General features: G+C 46.6%; 1 pseudogene; it reads left to right on the forward strand.

Annotated features, from left to right (window-relative positions):
* Positions 1-1,773: 1,773 nt before the first annotated feature.
* LOC149744748 (ubiquitin-conjugating enzyme E2 B pseudogene) lies at positions 1,774-6,656 on the forward strand (annotated as a pseudogene).
* The last annotated feature ends 9,552 nt before the right edge of the window (positions 6,657-16,208 follow it).

The following is a 16,208-nucleotide window of genomic DNA, read 5'->3' on the forward strand; positions in this document are numbered from 1 at the left end:
ATGCCTGCCTGGTCAGCTTCTTTTTTCTCATTATTGCATACATCTCTCCTCCCTGGTACTTTTGCCCCTCATCATTTTCTCTCTAATTGAAAGCTGTGGAGGAATCTAATGAGAATCCCAGAGTGACCCTTCCCCATCTCTCCCTCTGACCCACAGAAAAAAAAAGTGCTAGAAAAATCTCCCTGAGTCTGTATAATTTGGAATGAGTAATAATTTAACCAGAAAAGGATTAACGTTTACCTTCATCCTTTCCCCCCCCAAAAAGAAATTGCTAAGCAGATACACAGTGGAAAACAAGGTTATATGAGGACATGACCAAAAGAGGAAATTGTTAATGAAAATTTTAACCCAGTAAGACCCTAAATGTCCATCAAAGGGAATTGACTGAATCAATGATCATATATCCACACAATGGAATACCAGGTAGCCACGAATGATAATGTAATAGAACACTGTGTAATAATATGAGAACAAATTATGATTAGTAAGTCGAAAGCATGAATACAAAATAAAATGACTCCACTTTTATTTTTATAAGTATATACCCACAGGAAAAAAAGACTGGAAGGATATATTTATAACTGGTGGCTACCTCTAGGCAATTTATATTTTCTTTTTTGTGTTTATCTGTATTTTCCAAATTTCCTACAGTGAACACAGATTACTTTTATAATCCAACAGAGAAAAATATTCATCAAATTCTTGACATAGTCATTAAGAACTGCTGTTTTCTGAAGCCTATGCTCTGAGAACGCATATACAAGAAAATAAGGGATCGACCACAAACCTCTTTCCTGAGCTGGCCATGTGTTAACTATTTAACAATTATTCTACTCCAGTAGAAAGATGAGCAATGAACATAAATAAGTGGTTCACTGAAGAAATACGAACAGCCAATAAACACATGAGAAGATCCTCAATCGTTTCATTAATAACTTTTAAAATGTAAATTAAAATGACAATGAGATATTTTTACTTATCAAATTAGCAGAGTTTAAAACAAATGATAGGGACTTCCCTGGCGGTCCAGTGGTTAAGACTTTGCCTTCCAATGCAGGTGGTGCAGGTTCGATCCCTGCTCAGGAGCTAAGATCCCACATGCCTTGTGGCCAAAAAAAAACCCAAAAAAAACATAGAGCAGAAGCAATGTTGTAACAAATTAAATAAAGACTTTAAAAAAATAGTCCATCAAAAAACATCTTTAGGGGCTTCCCTGGTGGCGCAGTGGTTGAGAGTCTGCCTGCCGATGCAGGGGACACAGGTTCGTGCCCCAGTCCGGCAAGATCCCACATGCCGCGGAGCGGCTGGGCCCGTGAGCCATGGTCGCTGAGCCTGCGCGTCCGGATCCTGTGCTCCGCAACGGGAGACGCCACAACAGTGAGAGGCCCACGTACCGCAAAAAAAAAAAAAAAAAAAAAAAAACTTTAAAAAATAAAACAAATGATAATACCCAGTTCTGGTAATAGTGTGAGGAAGCCAACACTCTCAGACAACACTGGTCCAAGTGAAAATGCTACAACTATTGCAGTTACCACAATGGATTGAATACAAGTATCTCCACTTCCTCCTGAAACATCACAAAAAAGACAGGACAAATTTTTTTTTTTTTTTTTTTTTGCGGTACGCAGGCCTCTCACTGTTGTGGCTCCAGAAGCCCAGGCTCAGCGGCCATGGCTCACATGCCCAGCCGCTCTGCGGCATGTGGGATCTTCCCAGACCGGGGCACAAACCCATGTCTCCTGCATTGGCAGGCGGACTCTCAACCACTGCGCCACCAGGGAAGCCCAGGACAAGCTTTAAAAGGTAGAAACCCATCAGAACAGAGTACGGGAGAGCAGACGTCAACAGACTTGGAAGACAGAAAGCAGAATGGTGAATGGCAGCTGATGGACTGCATCAGAGAAGGCTGGAAACTGAATGCCAACCAGAAGCAAGCAGGGTGTGCCTCTGAACCGCAGAAAGGCCCAGGAATTGGAAGTACCAGCTATGTCAGAAGACGGGGTGGGGTGGAGCCAAAAACAGGAAGGCTGTTGAAAAAACAGTGTGTTTACAAAGCACTCAGACTTCACAGCCCAGGTAACTGACCAGCCAAGGCATTTAGCTCTCCCTCTGCCCAGCAGGAGGAGAAGGCTTCTCCTCTGGAGAAACTAAACCAGAGAAGCTCCAGAACTAGGGGCACTGGGCACACCAGAGGGCAAGGCTGTCACTACACTAGAAAGGGAAGTGGGATAAAGGGAGGGAGGATTCTTCAAAGGCTTCATATCAAACAATGAGACCCCCAAATTCCCTCCCCTACTGACCCTCCAAGAATGCTGGCAGCCTGGATTCTACCCTCCAGGCAGGAGATCAGAGAGTCTTTCTCAACAGAACGAGATGGCTTGGGACTTCCCTGGTGGCACAGTGGTTAAGAATCTGCCTGCTAACGCAGGTGTCTGCCTGCTAACGCAGGTGACACAGGTTCGAGCCATGGTCAGGGAAGATCCCACATGCCACAGAGCAACTAAGCCCATGCTCCACAACTACTGAGCCTGCGCTCTAGAGCCTGCAAGCCACAACTACTGAAGCCTGCGTGCCTAGAACCCGTGCTCCGCAACAAGAGAAGCCACAGCAATGAGAAGCCCACGCACCGCAACGAAGAGTAGCCCCCACTCGCCGCAACTAGAGAAAGCCCATGCAGCAACGAAGACCCAACACAGCCAAAAATAAACAAATAAATAAATTTATTTTTAAAAACAAAGAAAATGAAATAAAAGTAACCTCAAACCCTGAGAATGCCGTCTTATAGTTTACAAAACACTTTCACAATCATTGTCCTGCTCAAGCATCACAAACATCCCACAAAGCAGAGACATTTTACAACTGTGTAGACCAGGAAACAGGTTCAGAGGAAAGTGACTTGCCCATAAGTAAGGCAAGAAGCCAAGACTTAATCACAAGCCCCAACTTGGTCAGCTTGGCAAAACTGCAAGCAGCACACCAGCTGTGTCTCAGTCAACCTCAGATAAACCTCTCTGCAACCCAGAAAAATGCTACCTGGGCAGCTCAGGTAATACGCAACCAAATCAAGGTGATGGGATTTCAGGAAACCACCAAACCACCAAAGCCAACCCCTGGTATCACCCCCACACACAGGGACGCAGCCAACTTCACAAACTGACCTCAGCCTCTGACAGTCCCCCGACCACATGGACAGAGAGGGTCCACCAGGAGCCCCCCACCCCAACTCTGGCGTGTTGCCAGCTGGCCCTCACCTGGCCCAGACCTTGTCCAAGCTGACCCCCCAACTCCCCACCATCCCAACGTACCTGGTCCCGTGTCCCAGCCCTCGCTGATGAGATCCACAGCAGCACAAAGCAGCCGGAGCTGAAGCCGCTGAAACAAAATAGAAATCAACAGGAAGTGTGAGAATCACCTTCTGACAAAAGAGGCACAAGGACAGGAAGTGGGTTCAGGCCAGGAAGGCTGGGGCCGGCCTTCTAGAAGTGAGGCAACCCTGCCGGCCTCATCGCTCAGCTGTTGCTGAACAAGACTTCAGGGCTGGGGAAGGGAAAAAAAGAAATTCAAGCCTTAACTCTTTAGCCAGAACTTCAAGCTTCCCCATGTCCACTATATGCATGTATGTCTCCGGCCCTGTATTTGAGGGGAAAGGCGAGGGGAAGAAGAGATGCACAGAGCCTGGCAGAGCACACATGTGGTACTTAAAAGAAAGAACTTGAAGTCAGATAGCCTCCACTTACCACTTTTAGCGGCGAGACCTTGAACGGGTTGCTGTGCGTCTCCGCATTTTCCCAAAATGAAATGCCGTACTGACCTCACACTATTGTTTGGGCTTAAATGAGATAACGTGTGTAATTGGCTTCATATACATCCAATTAGTCCCTTTAGTGGGCTGTGGCATCCCCCCTCCTTTCTGCCTCTCCAAATCTGACCCACTCCTTAAGTCTTTGTCAGGTCAGACCATCCTGGTCTGAAGAGTCACCCCAAACACCTCTCACCTCCACAGCGGCTGCAGGTCCCGTGTGTCATTAAGTCCCACCACGTAGGACAAGCACCATTGCTAAGAACTGCTACTGAGGCCCTTCACTGATCATTCCTTCCCATGGTGATGTTTATCTCCCCAAGGTCACCCAGAGAGGGAAAGGGCTGCATGGATTTGTCTCTGTATCCCCAGGAGCATCCAGCAGAGCACTGGAAGTTAGTCCATAAATGTTCATGGACCTTTAAGATGCTATGGGGTTTTCAGACTGACTGCGGGCAGCTGGGGAGCATGCCGACCCGCCCTGGAGGAGGCTTATGCGGGATTTCAAGTGATTGCAAGAGGACCCACCTGTGGGTGTCAGTGGCGCACCATCTGAAAACAACATCATGCACTGGAATGCAGTTATATTTGGACCAGAAGGGACATCCTTTGAAGATGGTACTTTTAAACCAGTAACAGAATTTTCTGAAGAGTATCCAAATACACTGCCAGCTGTTAGGTTTTTATCCAAAATGCTTCATCCGAATGTGTATGCTGATGGTAGCATATGTTTAGATATCCTTCAGGATCAATGGAGTCCAATACATGAAGTAGCTTCTCTCTTAACATCAATTCAGTCCCTGCTGGATGAACCGAATCCAAATAGTCCAGCCAATAGGCAGGCAGCACAGCTTTATCAGGAAAACAAACGAGGAGATGAGAAAAGGGCTTCGGCCATTATTGAACAAAGCTGGAATGATTCACAATACACAACTGGTCTGTTCATCTTTTTCATCACTGTTGTGTGTAATTTACCTCGCAGTAGAAAGGCTAACAAATTTTAAGTGCCACAGGTTTTCAGGATTCTGCAGAAAAAAAAAGTCCTTCAGTTTAGAATCTACAAAAGCTAGTTAGTGTATCTTGATTAATGTACTTTTTATCGCATGGTGTGAACTACGTTGTTGCTTACATAAAGGTGTAATATATCCTGCTTGTATTTTTTCCAAGTGTATAATGTTAGTGTGGTGTTTTCATGACAGAATCTGCACATTTTGTAAATCTGTACTTTTTTCAAATATTGAATGCCTTATTTTTGAATTCTTTAGATTTTTTAATTGGAGGAAAGCACTTGAAGTTTTTTATATATGAACATTACACGTAAAGCTGTTAAAATACATAACTTCAGGGCAAAAAAAAAAAAAAAAAAAAAGATGCTATGGGGCTTCCCAGGTGGCACAGTGGTTAAGAATCCGCCTGCCAATGCAGGTGACCTGGGTTCAAGCCCTGGTCCGGGAAGATCCCACATGCTGTGTAGCAACTAAGCCCTTGCACCACAGCTACTGAGCCCATATGCCACGACTACTGAAGCTAACGAGGCTGGAGCCTGTGCTCCGCAACAAGAGAGGCCACTGCAATGAGAAGCCCATGCACCGCAACGAAGAGTAGCCTCCGCTCGCTGCAACTAGATAAAGATGCGCACAGCAACGAAGACCCAGTGCAGCCAAAAATAAATTTATAAAAAGAAAAAAAGATGCTATGGAAACACCACCCTATTTAAAGCGTTTTGGTAAACTCTGGCATCTGGGCTGAGGTCACCATAGCAATGGTTTTGCAGGCTGTAGCAGAGCCTTGCAGGAGGGCAGGACCAGGGCGATCCCTGGCTCCTCTTAGCTCTTCTCACAACCCCTAAAGCCCCTAGAGATGTGAAATGGGGGAGTGTGATGAAAGCTGCAGCTCAAGCTGCCTGGAACTACTGCTTCCCATCCCGCCCCCATCTCCCGAAGGAAGCCCGCGTAGCCTGCAGCCTACTTAAATAATCTCCCTCAAAAGCAGCCTTACGTTTATAACCTGATCAGGAGACCTGCTCTCCTCCTGGCTCTCTGTCCTCAGCCAGATGACAAAAAGGTCCCCTTTTTTTCAGATGACAGATATCTTGATAGCTAAGATGGCACCTTCTTAAGGATTGCCCCTCACCTCTTGCTCCCTCCAAGGTACCACCCCACCAGGGCTGCCCGTCTCCATACTTCTCATAGTGTAACCCCAAGCCTTGTTGAGGCTTACTAGGCGCCAGGCACTGTGGTGTTTTACATACAATATCCTGCTTTAACCTTCAAATAACTCTCTAAGTAAAGCCGTCACCATTCCCATTTTACAGATGAGGAAACTGAGACCCCAAGAGGTCACGCAACTGGTCCAACTTTAACTTGTAGACATTTCAGATTTTACTCCAGGGATTTTACTCCAGGAAGCTGCAAACTCTCCCACCTCCCACATCGCAGAGAAGGGACCTTAGAGTCAGCATGTTCTAAGTTTCGGAACTACTGAGTGTGAGTCATCACCAGGGAGCTAGTTAGAAACGCGGAACCTCAGGCCCCACCCCAGTCCGATTGAATTAGAATTTGCATTTTCACAAGAGAACCAGGTGATCGGTTTGCTCATCAAGGTTGGAGCCACTGAATTGAAGAGATGATGGAATTCAGGCGCCCACAGGCAAAGCAAGCATAGAAAAAGAACCCCACAGGGTTGGGCTTCCCCGGTGGCGCAGTGGTTGAGAGTCCGCCTGACAATGCAGGGGACACAGGTTCGTGTCCTGGTCCCCGGGAGCAGTGAGCGGCGGGCGAGCCCGCGAAGCTTCATCTGCTGCTCCTCATGGCTCCCCGTGGCTCGCATTATCGCCTGAACCACACCCCCACCCCCGTCCGTTCTTCCACAGAAACCCATCCCCGGTGCCAAAAAGGTTGGGGACCGCTGCTCTAGAGGAATCACAGAGCCAAAAATTAGGGGTCCGAAGCTCCCGGGGCCTCAGTTTCCACTTTCTAGGTGCTCAAGCAAAATCTCAACTCTGGAAGTCTGGAGAGCAATCGGACGGCTTTAGAGCGCCACCTGCTGGTCTTAGCTATGCATCACACGTCTCTGCTCTAGGCATCCCCTCCCAAAGCGGCAGCTACTTGTGTGCGGCGGCTGAGCCTTCTCTTGGGGATTTTTGTAGTTTTTCCCAGCCCGGTTTATTTCTCTTCCTTCTTTAGACTTCAACATTCACCATTCGTTATTCCTATCACTGGTTCAGATAACTCCATACTCTCTAAATGACAAGAATGCAGCACCTCAGGTTTGCTTGCTCCCTTGAGCTCAGTTAAGTTCAATCGATTAGGGGTGTAAAGCCTAAGACCTGACCATTTCTCTTTTCACTAACATCAAAGCAAGTGGTGAAACCACGCCCTTAGTGTTACAACCAAAGCATAAAGATTTAAAACTGATCCCTATAAGAAAGTATTTGCAACATTCACATGGACATATTTCTACTTACCTATATTTAAATCCATCTAAAATCAATAGCAAAAGGAAAGCATCCGAAGAGTATATAGGGCAAAAGATACAGGTAAGCTCATAGCAGAAGAAATATAGTCAAAGACATTTTTAAGAAATGTCCCTATTTTAAACCTTGCTTACCTTCTTTTTTTTTTTTTTTTTTTGCGGTACGCGGGCCTCTCACTGTTGTGGCCTCTCCCGTTGCGGAGCACGGGCTCCGGACGCGCAGGCTCAGCGGCCATGGCTCACGGGCCCAGCCGCTCTGCGGCATGTGGGATCTTCCCGGACCGGGGAACAAACCCGTGTCCCCTGCATCGGCAGGCGGACTCTCAACCACTGCGCCACCAGGGAAGCCCTTTCACTATTATTTTAATGGTTATCAAGCAATCCCACTCCCCAGCTAATGCAAGAATCTTAGGATTGATTTAACTCCATATATCCTCCTCCTGCTTTTTGGCTATTATTGTCAAGTATTTTAATTTTTCATGCATTTTTAAACTTAAGATATTATCAATATTATTATTCTATACAGTCAATATTCGTGTATTTTTCCCACACATTTCCCTCTTGTCATTCATTCATTCCTGCATGTCTTTGCTTCCATTGGGTTCACTTTCATTCTGCCTAAAGAATGTTCTTTAGTAGTACTTTTAGTTCAGCTCTCTCGGCAATGAAGTCTCTATTTTCGTTTGTAAACCTCTTTGTTCCACCTTCATTTTTTTTTAATTAATTAAGGTCTTTTTTTAATTTTTTTTTTTTTTTTTTGGCTGCTTTGGGTCTTCGTTGCTGTACACGGGCTTTCTCTAGTGGCGGCGAGCAGGGGCCACTCTTCAATGTGGTTCGTGGGCTTCTCATTGCCGTGGCTTCTCTTGTTGCGGAGCACAGGCTCTAGGCACATGGGCTTCAGTAGTTGTGGCTCACAGGCTCTAGAGTGCAGGCTCAGTAGTTGTGGTACATGGGCTTAGTTGCTCAGCAGCATGTGGGGTCTTCCTGGACCAGGGCTCAAACCCGTGTCCCCTGCATTGGCAGGTAGATTCTTAACCACTGCGCCACCAGGGAAGCCCTCAGTCAATTTTTTAAAATAATCTTTGACTTTGGTTTTCAGAAGTTTTACTAGTTTGCCCAGGTAGGGATTTTTTGTATTTATTTTGCTTCAGATTTGTAGTTTCTTGAATCTGTGTTTTAATGTCTTTCACTAATACTGTAAAATTTGTAATCAGTAACTCTTCACCTATTGCTTCAGAACAACTCACTCACTCTCCCTGAATCCAATTAAATGTATTTAGACCTTTACATCACATTCCATACTCTCTTATGCTCTTTTCTGTATTTTCCATCTTTTTTTTCCCCACTCCTGTGCTTCAGACTGAATATTTTCTACCCACCTGTCTTTCAGTTTACTAATCCTGTCTTCTGTTATATCTAACCGACTGTTGGGAATTCCCTGGCAGTCGGTCCAGTGGTTAGGACTCAGCACTTTCACTGCTGTGGCCTGGGTTCAGTCCCTGGTCAGGGAACTAAGATCCCACAAGCCTCCCAGTGTGGCCCAAAAACAAACAAACAAAAAACTGCTGTTAAACCCATCTATAGAGTTTTTTTGTTTTGGTTTGGGTTTTTTTTTTTTCTGTTTTTAAGTAATTGTATTTTTCAATTCTAGAGTTTCCACTTGGTTCTTTTTAAAAAATTGTTTCTAGTTCTCCATCTACTTTCTTGAATGTATTAGAGTCCATGTACAATAATACCAATATCTTTTTCTCCTTCAGGTCTACTATTTATTTTTTTCTCTTGGTTTTTGTTCATTTGGTCTTGTCTCTTAGTATATCTGTTAACTTTTGTTAAATGTTGGATGCTGTGTAGAACGAAAAACCATAGAGGCTCTGTATTATGTTATTTCTCCAGAAGAGATAGAAATTTCTGGGGTTTTTCTTTTGTTTTGGGGGGTGGTTTTGTTGTTGTTGTTGTTTGTGGGTTTTTGTTGTTGTTGTTGTTGTTGTTTCCAGGCAGTTAGAGTAGGGTTAAATCATTTAATACAATCAGGAACTGAGATGTTCCTGGCTTTGTATGGGCTGGTATGTTTCTGGATTGCCCTTGCTCCTAGATCATAGCCCTTCAGGGGTCTCAGCTGAAACCCTAAAGTGTTTCTCAGGTCCCTCTTTCTTGTCAGCTCCTGAACTCCTGAGCCTTGTGATAATGCCAAAACTTTAGGCCACCATTTTCTGCTCAGCCTCAATGCCTCCCAAGCAAATCAGCAAATTACTGTGAGGAATTTCCTTAAGGAAAGCAGTGGAGATGATCCCCCTCACTTCAAAGGGTTTTCCTTCTGTACAGGATCCTGGTTACTTAAGTTCTGCCCACTTTGGCTACTCTCTAAAGCCTTAAAACAGCTGTGAGTGTGTGGGGGGGGTAGGGGGGAATCTAATTTTTACATTGTTCTCTAAAGGAATCCTAGCCTGATACAAGCCACTCTGTCATGACCACAAGCAAAACTCAACTAATGTACATTTTTAAAAAAGATAATTCTGGGGACTTCCCTGGTGGCGCAGGGGTTAAGAATCTGCCTGCTAACTAACGCAGGGGACACGGGTTCGATCCCTGGTCCAGGAAGATCCCACATGCTGCAAAGTAACTAGGCCCATGTGCCACAACTGCTGAGCTTGCGCTCTAGAACCCACAAGGCACAACTACCGAGCCCACGCACCACAACTACTGAAGTCACGGGCCTAGAGCCCATGCTCCGCAGCAAGAGAAGCCACCACAATGAGAAACCCACACAACGCAACGGAGAGCAGCCACCACTCGCCGCAGCTAGAGAAAGCCCACGCGCAGCAACGAAGACCCGACACAGCCAAAAATAAATAAATAAAATGAATAAATTTTTTTAAAAAAGGAGAGTGTATGGGAGTACCCTGGGAGCCCAATGGTTAGGACTCTGAGCTTCCCTTCCACTGCAGGGGGCACAGATTCAATCCCTGGTGGGGGAGCTGGGATACGCAAGCTGCAGGGCGTGGCCAAAAATTAATAATAATAAAATAAATAAAAATGAGGGTGTAAAAGAAAATTTATTGGGGATCACAAGATAACAATTGAAAAAAATCAGATCCTGAAAGTATTTATTCAGTGTGATCCCACTTATTTTTAAGTCATCACATATTATAATTATATATTATATAATATATAATTATCTTTAGCATAATCATATATATATATAATAATATATATAGGGGCTGGAAGAATAAACACCAAAATAGTTATAATAGTTATGTGTGGAGGTGGTATAGAGCTTATGTTTTTCCTTTTCACGTGTGCTTGTATGAAATTTCCACTTTTTTTCAACACTAATGCTATTTTTATAATCAGAAAAAATAAAAAAAATTTTTTTCACTCCTGACTCTGTCCCTGACCCTGGTCTTACCTGTCTCAGGCATTGAGGCCTCTCGGCTGTCAGGGAGGCTTTCAGTTCTGGGATGAAGAGTGAAGACTCAGAAAATCCTCCAACAAAGACTGATTTCAAGCAGTCTTTCTTCTGCAGCTGCCACCACCCCCAGGAAGTGGGGAGAGGTTTCCCTTCCACATACCGCCCAGCGAGCAAATCTCTGGGCTTCCCCGCTCTTTAGCTTCCCTTCCCCCACCTGTCTCAGAGCATCTCGGCCCCCTGCAGTTGGCGATTTGGGGTCTGTGTGTTTTACGACGGTGGGAGGGCGTGGGGCGGGGCGCACGCAGACCAGGTGAGTTGCAGGACGCAGCCCACGGCGGCTCGTGCGCGGCTGCGGCGTGACTCAGCCTTCCTGCTCTCCCAGTACCCCACCCCTGCTGCCCTCTGTCTCCTCCCGCAGCCCTCACCCTCGGGTGACCGTCCGTCCTTGCCAGTTTCATTCGCAAGTCCAAGCTATTTTTCTCCTTTTCTCAGGATTCCTTCGGTTGACCCCACTCTGTGGCTTCCCGTCCAATGGGCTCTCAAGCATTGAAAGCCAGCCTCGGGCTCAGCCTTGAAAAATCCTGAAGTGGCTTCTTTCGGCTCTGAGGTCGGCTCCGGACCTTGGGGGTCGTCATCCCCCAATCGTACGTCTCAGATCAGCGTGCGCCAAGGCCCGTGCGCGCCACGACTTCCCGTGGTACACAAGAGAAACTTTTTTTTTTTACTTAACAGTATGTATTCATTTTGCTGTTTATTAAGAATATAATTAGAGCATCAGACCTGTGATTTCACAGAATGGATGCTCAGAATGAGAGAGGGTAGGTTTTTGTTGCTGTTGTTTAAAGAAAAATCAAGTAAACAATCGTACTTAGATGTGGCAAAAATTACCAAGACAAACCACTAAATTAAGATTTCCCCGGGGGTATTCCTCCTTTAATAGCCCCAGATTCCGTCACAAGTCCCTCCCTCTTCCCCAGCCCATATTCCCTCCTCTCCCCAGACTCACCTCCTGGAGAACCTGTCCAAGATCATGCTTTTTCAGAAACAACATTGGTGTACAGTGGCTGAGTAAGGCTCTACCCCGGTGGTGGGCGCATCCTCCTGTCTCCAGCCATACCTGAGGTTTTCAGTCCACTATGACTTTGAGGGGGCAAACTTGGTATGGATTGCAAAGGCGTCTAGAATAGAAAGGAGAATGACTTTGAGAGAATGCATTGTCCAAACTTCTCTTGTGCGCCACCCCTCCACACACACACACACCCCGTACACGTGAGCTAGGCTTCCGAGGTTACCTTTATTCATTTAACAAACATTGATAGGGACTTCCCTGGCGGTCCAGTGGTTAGGACCCCAAGCTTTCACTGAGGAGAGCCTGGGTTCAATCCCTGGTCGGGGAACTAAGATCCCGCGTGCTGCCTGATGCGGCCCAAAGGAAAAAACACAAAACAAAACAAAAAAAACCACATTGATTTCTTGAGCACTATTGATAGACACCAGGCCCACAAAAATGGGCAGAGATGAGTTAGGATCCCCTCCTACAAGGTCTTAAAAGTTAAAGATGCCAGAGGGGAGGTGATGAGGTAGAAAGACATTCCAGCCAGGAAAAAAAAATTTTTTTTAAAGGCATTAAAAAAAAAAATCACAGAGCCCCAGAAGCCTGAGGCCTTCAATGTATCTAAACTAAAGGCCAGCACTTTGGCCACGCTGTGTGGCAGGAGACAGCCAAGGGCAAGGGGATGTCCAGAGACAGTCTGGGAAAGGCAGTGAGGCCTTCATGTGCCAGCTGAGGAGGGTGGGCTTTGTACTGAGGGCAGTGGGGAGCCATGGAAGTCTTCAGAGGGAGGAGAGGGATGCAGGGTAACATCTGTGAAGATGCTCTTTGGCTGCTGTGTGCTGGGCTGCAGGTTGGACTGAGGGGGCTGAGGGCCAAGGGGGGCGAGTTGGGAATGAGAGCAGCCCTTGTCCGCCTACCAAGCCAGGTGCCCTGGCAGGGCCTGTGTTCTGTTCAAAGGCCCCAGGTCTCCCCTGTGCTACCAGCAGCCCCAGGCTATGTAATAATGGGGGGGAGAGCCCAGGGGACAAAGGGAACAGGTAAGACAGAGTGAGATTTTTCAGGGGTGTGAATGAACTGAAATCCCAAAACAGCCTCTGAGCTGGCTGGAACCAAGCAGGGCCCCCTGCAACTGGATGCAGGGGTGGGCACTTGACATTTGATTTTCATTTCCCTGATTGAGGCAGGAGATAGATGGGCTCCAGGTTAGACATTTACAACTAGCCTCCTGTTCACACTTCCTGGGGTGAGAAGAAGATGGGCTCCAGGCGGGACATTCATTACCAGCCCGGACATTCACTACCAGCCCCGTTTACATTTCCTGAAGCAAGAGACACACGAGCTCCAGGACTACATATTTATGACCAGACTCCTGTCTATATTTCGAGATCTGCACCTCGATATAGAAACCAGCAACAGAAATAGGGTAAATAACCACACATTGGACATTTTTATGGCAGGGACGGAGTGGGACTGAACTCTGTTAAAAGATCAAGAGGTCATACATTTCCTATCCTTGGAGCAAGGGAAACATTGCACATGTGCAGAAAGGCTCATTGGGGGTCAAAAATGAGGGGGCACCACCCCATAATATGTGATGCTAAGGCTATCCCATAGGCAACTAAGAAGCCCGCATGCCACAACTAAGAAGTCTGCATGCCACAACTAAGACCCAGCACAGACAAAATAAATAATAAATAAATATATTTTTTAAAAAACTGTCCTATGTCCTACTCTGTTAGGACCTTGCTAGATGGCTAGAGGCAACCTGATAAATAAATTCGAGCTAAGGTTTCCCCAGCTGATATACTTACTCTCTCAGTGGGTAAGGGGTGTTTGTGTGTGTGTGTGTACGCATACATATACATACATATGTAGCTATGATTTTTAAAGTGGAATTCTTATTTTGGAACACAAAACCATGACAGACTATGATAATAAATACTTATATATTCAAAGTAATCCTCAAAGTCAAGCTTCATGGCAGGGCAGGACCAGTGGAAAAGATTTTCCACTATAACCACATCACATTAGACCAGGGGTCCCCAACACCCAGGCCGCGGACCAGTACCAGCCTGTTAGGAACCCGGCCACACAGCAGGAGGTGAGCGGCCGGTGAGTGAGCGAAGCTTCATCTGCCATTCCCCATTGCTGGCATTACCGCCTGAACACCCCCCCGCCCTCCTGTCCACAGAAAAACTGCCTTCCACGAAACCGGTCCCTGGTGCCAAACAGGTTGGGGACCGCTGCATTGGTCTGAGTCGAAGGACAGCCTGGCCTGGCTCAGTCCCCTCCCTGGGGGACACACACAGCCTTGATGCTGGGTATTTGGGGCTTCTTTTCGGGGACCCCCAGGAAGCCCTGGCAGAGTCAGAAGCCACACTGCTGAAGGTGCCCCTGGAGGTGCTGATAAAAGGAGAAAGATTTGGCCAGCCCTCTGGGACTAGAGTTGCAAAATGAAATATAGGATGCCTGCTGAAATTTGAGTTTTAGATAAGCAATGGATAATTTATTAGTATAAATAGAGCCTAAGTATTAATTTTTTTTTGGTTTATAATGTAAGTTTCATGCACACAACATTTTATTTCCACTTCTGTATGCACTCCAGCGTGCTCACTACCATAAGTTTAGTTTCCGTCTGGGGCTTCCCTGGTGGCGCAGTGGTTGAGAATCTGCCTGCCAATGCAGGGGACACGGGTTCGAGCCCTGGTCTGGGAAGATCCCACATGCCGCGGAGCAACTAGGCCCATGAACCACAACTACTGAGCTTGCGTGTCTGGAGCCTGTGCTCCAACAAGAGAGGCCGCGATAGTGAGAGGCCCGCGCACCGCGATGAACAGTGGCCCCTGCTCGCCGCAACTAGAGAAAGCCCTCGCACAGAAACAAAGACCCAGCACAGCCATAAATGAATAAATAAATAATTTTTTAAAAAAGTTTAGTTTCCGTCTGTCACCATACAGTCGATCCCCATTACCCATGAGTAGGTCCCAAATATTGCATTGAGCACCCTTATACTAAAAATTGTTTGTTTATCTGAAATACAAATTCATCTGGGCTGTCTGCTTTTTTTGGGGGGGGGGGCTGAGCCACGCAGCTTGTGGGATCTTAGTTCCCCAACCAGGGATTGAACCCAGGCCCTCAGCAGTGAAAGCACGGAGTCCTAACTACTGGACCACCAGGGAAGTCCCCAGTCTGCATTTCTATTTGCTAAATTTAGGCCTGCCTGGGTCTCCTCACAGCCAGTTCCTGGGGAAAGAACGTGAGAGGCCGTTGTGACAGCTGGTACAGCGTCCGTGGGCGAGGTGACCAGGTGCGATGCCCTGACCGTCCTCCCCCGCCCCAGCCTCAAGGTGGTCATGGAGCCAGGCCAGGGTTGGTTGGGTGAGGGAGGGGCCGTCATGGGGTGCCCTGGGCGGGGTCACACTCATGCTTGGCTGTGCCTTGGATCCAGGAACCTCCTTTGTCAGAAGAAAACCAATTTCTCAAGGACTCTTGCCTTATTCTTTTTTTTTAGGCCTCACCACACGGCATGTGGGACCTTAGTTCCCTGACCAGGGATCGCACCTGTGCCCCTGCAATGGAAGCACAGTCTTAACCACTGGACCGCCATGGAAGTCCCTGCCTTATTCTTGATTATTTTTTCCTGATCTTGAAAGAAACACACATTCAAACATCACAGGAATGTATAAGTCAGAAAGTTCCTCCAGGGACTTCCCTGGTGGTCCAGTGGTTAAGACTCTGTGCTCCCAATGCAGGGGGCCCGGGTTTGATCCCTGTTCAGGGAACTAGATCCTGCATGCCAAAACTAGAGATCCTGCATGCTGCAACTAAGACCCCTAGCAGTCAAAATAAATAAATTAAGAAAAAAAAAAAGTTCCTCCAGAGATAAAACTATCAAGTTGGAGGTGTCTTCCAGATTTTTCCTCTATAAAAATGATAATATATCATCATCATTTCCATAAACAGAATCACAGAGACTGTCCTGAAACTTACTATTTCATGTGATATCAGGGACTTCCTTCCATGCAGGTGTGCATTTCTACTTTATTGGGTTTTTTTTTAAATAAATTTATTTTATTTTTTTTGGCCGTGTTGGGTCTTTGCTGCTGCACGCAGGCTAAGCGACGAGCTGCAGTGCCCATGCTTTTCATTGGTGGCTTCTCTTATTGCAGAGCAGGGGCTCTAGGCATGCGGGCTTCAGCAGTTGTGGCACTCGGGCTCAGTAGTTGTGGCGCACGGGCTTAGTTGCTCCGCCGCATGTGGGATCTTCCCAGACCAGGACTCGAACCCACGTCCCCTGCATTGGCAGGCAGATTCTTAACAACTGCACCACCAGGGAAGCCCTACTTTCTTTGTTTTACTCTGCCTCCTTCTTTATCTCCATGGTGTTTGGTCTTTGGAGCTCTGAGCCCCTTTGAGTGTGAGATGAAGGACAAATGTACATAAGCACATCACCCAAATATTTGTGTATGACT

The sequence above is a fragment of the Delphinapterus leucas genome, chromosome 19 (genome assembly GCF_059928025.1).
Source record: "Delphinapterus leucas isolate spDelLeu-1000000601 "Yukka" chromosome 19, BTC_Dleu_Yukka2, whole genome shotgun sequence".
Classification (NCBI taxonomy): domain Eukaryota; kingdom Metazoa; phylum Chordata; class Mammalia; order Artiodactyla; family Monodontidae; genus Delphinapterus; species Delphinapterus leucas.